The sequence below is a fragment of the Panulirus ornatus genome, chromosome 1 (genome assembly GCF_036320965.1).
Source record: "Panulirus ornatus isolate Po-2019 chromosome 1, ASM3632096v1, whole genome shotgun sequence".
NCBI classification, from domain to species: Eukaryota; Metazoa; Arthropoda; class Malacostraca; order Decapoda; family Palinuridae; genus Panulirus; species Panulirus ornatus.
Genome location: NC_092224.1, coordinates 94350978 through 94358783, shown reverse-complemented (window position 1 = coordinate 94358783; position 7806 = coordinate 94350978). Strand labels below are relative to the sequence as shown.

Here is a 7806-nt window from a genome sequence, read left to right as displayed (position 1 = left end):
CGCACCTCGCGTCCTAATTAAGAAGCACATGAGAGTGTATTCCCGTTCCTGGTGGAGAGGCGACGTATTCTCCTGACGACGGCGACGACTGCGACCCCAGCAGCAGCAGCGGCACAACCTGCCAGAGGGATGTGAGCGGGTCGACGGCGCGCGCACATGTGAGGGTCGACTGGCCCCACTGAAAGGCCCGCTAGTGCCAGCCAGTCAGCTTAGCTTAGTCAGGCTCACCCACACTCGGCCCTCTGACGCGCTCCTACACTCGGCCCTCTGACGCACTTCTACACTCGGCCCTCTGATGGGCTTCTACACTCGGCCCTCTGACGCACTCCTACACTCGGCCCTCTGATGGGCTTCTACACTCGGCCCTCTGACGCGCTCCTACACTCGGCCCTCTGATGGGCTTCTACACTCGGCCCTCTGACGCGCTCCTACACTCGGCCCTCTGACGCACTCCTACACTCGGCCCTCTGACGCACTCCTACACTCGGCCCTCTGATGGGCTTCTACACTCGGCCCTCTGACGCACTCCTACACTCGGCCCTCTGACGCGCTCCTACACTCGGCCCTCTGATGGGCTTCTACACTCGGCCCTCTGACGCACTCCTACACTCGGCCCTCTGATGGGCTTCTACACTCGGCCCTCTGACGCGCTCCTACACTCGGCCCTCTGACGCACTCCTACACTCGGCCCTCTGATGGGCTTCTACACTCGGCCCTCTGACGCACTCCTACACTCGGCCCTCTGACGCACTCCTACACTTGGTCCTCTGATGGGCTTCTACACTCAGCCCTCTGACGCACTCCTACACTCGGCCCTCTGACGCACTCCTACACTCGGCCCTCTGATGGGCTTCTACACTCGGCCCTCTGACGCACTCCTACACTCGGCCCTCTGATGGGCTTCTACACTCGGCCCTCTGACGCACTCCTACACTCGGCCCTCTGATGGGCTTCTACACTCGGCCCTCTGACGCACTCCTACACTCGGCCCTCTGATGGGCTTCTACACTCGGCCCTCTGACGCACTCCTACACTCGGCCCTCTGATGGGCTTCTACACTCGGCCCTCTGACGCACTCCTACACTCGGCCCTCTGATGGGCTTCTACACTCGGCCCTCTGACGCACTCCTACACTCGGCCCTCTGATGGGCTTCTACACTCGGCCCTCTGACGCACTCCTACACTCGGCCCTCTGATGGGCTTCTACACTCGGCCCTCTGACGCACTCCTACACTCGGCCCTCTGATGGGCTTCTGCACTCGGCCCTCTGACGCACTCCTACACTCAGCCCTCTGACGCACTCCTACAATCGGCCCTCTGATGGGCTTCTACACTCGGCCCTTTGACAGTCTTACACTTGGGCTTCTGATGCGCCTCCTAAACTCGGCCCTCTGACCCACTCCCACGTCGGCCCTCTGTTGGGCTTCCACACCGCTGCGTGTGTTGGGTTGTTGCAACGTGGATCTGAGGTGGTTATGGCATAGATCTGTGGACGTTATCTCTAAAATTTAAGGTTACGGTTGTTCTGATTTTTACACCTGGGGTTGTTCTGTCGTAACTGTCAGATTGTTCAAGGTGATACCAATTCATTTTGAAACTCTAAGAATGGGTGGCATCAATTGAAGACTTGACTTAAAGCCAGATATAATCCCCCCCAGCCCACGAGAGTACAATTACAGAACATTCTGAAGTCCTGATATAAAAAAATGATGTTACAATGGCTGTAATCTGAGGTTCTTTCAAGCTGTTTTAAACCACAAGAACATACTGATATGTGATTTAGCCACAGATTTGGAGTTGTCGAAGACACTTTGCGAAGACGTAGTTCTTGAGGACTGGCCCGAAACTGTAAAGCAGACAGACAGGTGGAGCAGTGAAGAGGTGCTGAAACTGATGTTTACCTTGAACATGAGATGCTGACCATGCTACTATGCTCAGCCTCCCTCCATGTGAAGGTCGGGCCCTGGGTGTCTATCCTCACTAACCCTACATGTGAGAGTCTGGCCCTGGCGCCTATTCTCACCCGCCCTACATGTGAGGGTCTATCCCTGGTGTATATCCTTAGCTAAACTACATATGAGGGGTCTAGCCCTGATGCACCCTATCCATACCTGCCTTCCATATGCTGGTGCTATCCTCACCCGCCCCATATATGTAAGGCGTTGGCTCTGATGGTGCATTACGCGAGGTACCGACCCTCGTATCTTGCCTCACCAGCACCTACAGCTTGGTCATAAGACCCCGAGCCTGGTGCTCACGGGAGGAGAGAACTGATGGTGTGGTCGACGTATTCGCAGACCTCGACTGTAACTTGTGCACACCCACTCACACACACACACACCCACACACACACACACACACACACTCACACACACACACACACACACACACACACACACACACACACATACACACTATGTAGGGGGTACGCTACGTTGTAGGAGAAACCGCTGCTGGAGGAGGGGTTAAACGGATGGACCAGGGGGTAAATAGGGGTGTGGGAAGTGGTTTCACGCGGGAGGAGGGGTAGGTGTCGTGGACTCAAGAGGTGCCACACGCTTGGGGGAGGGGGGAGAAGGGTTCTACATGCAAGGGGCAGGTGTCAGGGATTCAAGGGGTACAACATGCAAGGGGTAAATGTTCAAGGATTCGAAGGGGGGTACCATACTCAGGGAGTAGGTCTCAGTTCAAGTGCTACCCCGTATATAGGGGGGTAGATGTCAAGAATTCAAAGGTTACCCCATACACAGGGGGTAGATGTCAAGTGCTACCCTGTATACAGGGGTAGATGTCGGAAATTCAAAGGTTACCCCATACACAGGGGGTAGATGTCAAGTGCTACCCCGTATACAGGGGGGTAGATGTCAGGAATTCAAAGGTTACCCCATACACAGGGGGTAGATGTCAAGTGCTACCCCGTATACAGGGGGGTAGATGTCAGAAATTCAAAGGTTACCCCATACACAGGGGGTAGATGTCAAGTGCTACCCCGTATACAGGGGATAGATGTTGGAAATTCAAAGGTTAACCCATACACAGCGGGTAGATGTCAAGTACTACCCCGTATACAGGGGGTAGATGTCAAGAATTCAAAGGTTAACCCATACACAGCGGGTAGATGTCAAGTGCTACCATCGTATACAGGGGGTAGATGTTGGAAATTCAAAGGTTACCCCATACACAGGGGGTAGATGTCAAGTGCTACCCCGTATACAGGGGGGTAGATGTCAAGAATTCAAAGGTTACCCCAAACACAGAGGGTAGGTATCTTCAGGAATTACCCCATACACAGGGGGGCAGATATCTTCAGGAATTACCCCATACACAGGGGGGCACGTATCCCCAGGAATTACCCCATACACAGGGGGGGCACGTATCTTCAGGAATTACCCCATACACAGGGGGGGCACGTATCTTCAGGAATTACCCCATACACAGGGGGGCACGTATCATCATGAATTCCAAGAGCATTAGGTGACAGGAATTCAAGGGGGAAAGGGGGGGGTATCCCCATACAAAGGAAGGGGGGGTGGTTGATGATGACATGGAAGCAAGGGCGGGGGGGGATGTGTGTGTGGGGGGGGTCGAAAGAGGTGGGAGGTAAACCCCTTAGGGGGTGGAAGGGGGGTTTGGGGGGAAGGGGGGTTGGGGAAAGGGGGGTTGGGGAAAGGGGGGTTGGGGGGAGTTAAGATCGCCAAGAGGACATAAGAGGTCTCGAAAACTGGAGTCTCTGGTACCAATGGCGTAGGTGGAAGAGGGGGATCAGGGAAGAAGGAGGTGTGTGTGTGTGTGTGGCGTATATGTGCCCCGGGTGTGTGTGTCTCTCTCTGGGCTTCACAACGGGGTGGGAGAGACACACACACACACACCGCCACAGCAGCGTTCGCGTAGCGCGTAAGTGTTCGAGCGCGTGTGCATCACCACCACCGCTCGCCATTGAGCGAAGGGTCTTCTGTGGCGGAGCCGGAGCGAAGCGTCGCTCGGGCCAGTGAAAGTCAAAGCGGTGGCCTGGGGTCGAGGATGCGCTAAATGATGTTCGCTTGTTTCATCACCGGCCTGACCCTGGGTCACGTGACTACAGACGTTTCACATGAACACCACCTCCTCCTCCTCACCTCCTCCCAACCCCTGGGTGCCACTGGAAGTCCGCAGAGCCGTGTGACGTGGCGCCCGTGTCCGCCAACTAGAACTCGGCTTCTGCTAGAGGCCCCGAGCTGATTGGTGGGTCGTCAGGGGAAAGCGGTAGCTCCCTGAGAGACCGACGCCGCCATGACCCTCGCTGGCATACCTGAGGTGGCAGGAGGTATATCCATTACGTCACCGACGTGCCAGCCAATCGCAAGGCGGGGGGGCGGGCCACCATCCGGGGGCTGCCATTGGCTGTAGTGAGGCCTCGGCAGCACGGAACGTGCGCCGGCCGCCGCTATGGTGTAACCGCGCTGCCAGACGTATGACCCTCGTCCTGTGGCCCTAACCTTACACTACCGTGTTCCCCCCCCACCCCCATTACACCCTCCTGTCGTATGACCTCACGACACAGTAGAGTATGGGTGGTGTGACCTCACGACACAGCAGAGTACGAGCGGATGGATAACAGTGGCTTGTTACCGTCAGGGGTAAAGATGATGGAAGAGGTGGTGGTGGAGGGAGAGAAGGAAGTGGTGGTGGTGGAAGTGAAGGAAGGGGTGGTGGTGGAAGTGAAGGAAGGGGTGGTGATGGGAGGGAAGGAAGGGGTAGTGGTGGGAGAGAAGGAAGAGGTGATGGTGGGAGGGAAGGAAGGGGTGGTGGTGTGAGGGAAGGAAGGGATGGTGGTGGAAGTGAAGGAAGGGGTGGTGGTGGAAGTGAAGGAAGGGGTGGTGGTGTGAGGGAAGGAAGGGATGGTGGTGGAAGTGAAGGAAGGGGTGGTGGTGGAAGTGAAGGAAGGGGTGGTGGTGTGAGGGAAGGAAGGGATGGTGGTGGAAGTGAAGGAAGGGGTGGTGGTGGAGGTGAAGGAGAGATCGCTATCTGATGCCACCAAGTGAACGAGAGGGGTTAGACTCGGGTTAAACGCTGACCTGACCTTAGATCAAACCATCGTAGTTAAATAAGACAGTCAATAGCCATAATACCTGTCCATATACGGAAGACACTGGGGTCTTACACATCTTTATTTCTCTACTCTCGTACTCGTTCGCCGGTTCCCGGGTTAGCGAGGTAGCGCCAGGAACAGACGAAGATAGGGACACATCCGCTCTCATCCATTCTCATGTGTCATGCACCGAAACCTCAGCTCCTTATCCACATCCAGTCCCCACAGACCTTCCCATGGTTTACCCCGGACGCTTCACATGCCATGGCTCAGTCCATTGACAACACTTCGTCATCTATATACTAAAGAGCTCCAATTCGCTCTATCCCTTGCATGCATCACACCCTCCTGTTTGTTCAGGGCCAGACTCTTCAAAGCATCTTTCGCCCCATCCTTCCACATCTTCAGCTTCAAACTTGTTCCTTGTTCCTTCCACTTCCTACATGTATTCCCTCTTAGTCAGCCTCTCTTCACTCATCCTCTTCACATGTTCGAACCATTTCAGCAACTCTCTCCAACTTTTCCCATTCGTACTCTTCTCATTACCACACTTCTCTCATACCCCATCGTTTCTCATTCGATGAACCCTCAACACACCACGTACTGACTTCAAACATTACATGTCCAACACACATCCACCCTCTTCCGCGCTTCTTTTTTTACAATCTAAGGCCCCCACTTCGCATCTATACATCACCATCGGGACTACTATACCGTCTAACATACCCATCGTTGCCCAATGGATGGTGACGTCTCTGTCCACACACTCCTTCATGCATCCAGAACCTCTGCATCCTCACCCACTCTAGGCTATCTCTCCTCAAACTCTCACTCAAACCATTCTATCTCTCTCCACTGTGAAACATAATCAACTTGCTTTCAATCTCGTTAACACAGATACCATCTTCTTCAGGTCTTCACTCAAGTGTGGCCAGAGAGCCAGATCATAAGCATACAACAACCGACTCACCTCCAAGACCCTCCCACCCCAGCATACTGCAGAACTGTCTCTCTCTCCAAGACCCTCGAATTCACCGCCCTCACCACTCCAAGCGACAAACGGGTTAAACAGCCATGGTTATCACTCATCTCTGCTACAGACCCACCTTCACCAGGAACCACTGACTCTCCTCTCTTCCCTCTTGCACACAAGCTTCAATGCAGATAAAAATACCTCAATGTTTTTCTCCCACGCCTTCCATCCTATCATATGCCTTCTCCAGATCCATAAATGCAATATACAAATCTATCTGTTTTTCTGTGTATTTCTCACACGCATTCTATAAGGCAAACACCTGATCCGCACATACTCTACCACTTTTGGAGCCACAATGTTCCCCCTCCCCCCAATCTGATGCTCTGTACATGCCCACTACCCTCAATCTGATGCTCTGTACATGCCCACTACCCCCAATCTGATGCTCTGTACATGCCCACTACCCCCAATCTGATGCTCTGTACATGCCTACTACCCCCAATCTGGTGCTCTGTACATACCCACTACCCCCAATCTGGTGCTCTGTACATGCCCACTACCCACAATCTGATGCTCTGTACATGCCCACTACCCCCAATCTGATGCTCTGTACATGCCCACATCCTATCAGTTACAACACTCTTAGAAAACTTACTGGGTATGATCGACAAATACCTACTTCGGTAACTGGAAACATTCACATCCATACCCCAAACTTTCCTTTTATATTGTGGTACGATACACGAATTCCACCAATCCTCAGGCACATCACTTCCAGCCATACATATAATGAAAATCATAACTAAACAATCAACTAATGCCATCCTTTTCTTGAGAAACTCAACTGCAATTCCATCCACTTCAATCACTTTCCTGCACTTCTTCTCACGGAAGGTATTCACAATCCTTCAAAACTCTCACTTCACTTCATCTTCATCTACTCTTTGCCTCTTACCACTTTCTCATTTACTATCTTAACTGATTCTCCCAATTGTTCTATTGTTATCCTTACACTATTCGCCTCCTTCCACAATGTTTTCTTATTATCCCATAACCAAACTCTTATGTGTCCTCTTCTTCAACCCCTGCACTTTCTTATTCTTTTTCACCTTGTTGCTTCTTTCTCTTAAACATCTCTCGATTACTCGCACTCCTTCCTTGGCAGGTAACGCCCATACACCTCACCGCCCATACACCTCTCCTTTCCACTTTCGCTGTTAGCTCAACTTCCTCACTCAACTTTTACCACCCTGTCTCACACGCCCATATCCCATTAATCGCATTCCACGCACTTTTTTCCGCACTGCTTCTCTACATCCTCCTATTCCTCGTCCACCTCTCTAGTTCTGCTGACTCTCACCTTCTACCATCTTTTACTCAATCGCTCGAGGAATCTACTCACACAAGCCTATTTTCCTAAAGCCTCTACAAATATATATAAATATATAAATATATATATATATATATATATATATATATATATATATATATATATATATATATATATCGGGAAGGATCACAATCTAGCACGTGATCAAGTATATTCCTACGTCTCTTCGTTGAATATCACCTGACTGTTTTATTTCTTTCTTGTATCTCCCTTGATGATATGATTATCACACGAAAGTGCACTTGGGAACTTATCGTGTTTCATTTCCCCGTGGACTCATACACACACACACACACACACACACACACACACATATATATATATATATATATATATATATATATATATATATATATATATATATATATATAT

The 7806-nt window shown here is 51.7% G+C and overlaps 1 protein-coding gene across 1 annotated transcript in view; it reads right to left on the bottom strand.

Annotated features, from left to right (window-relative positions):
• LOC139751113 (U-scoloptoxin(16)-Cw1a-like) overlaps positions 1-175 on the bottom strand; it is a 178734-nt gene extending 178559 nt beyond the window's left edge. The window contains exon 1 of the mRNA XM_071666218.1: positions 1-175. This exon is cut by the window's left edge and continues 414 nt beyond it. The gene's annotated coding sequence lies outside the window, so the exon portion shown is untranslated.
• Between the last annotated feature and the right edge of the window lie 7631 nt (positions 176-7806).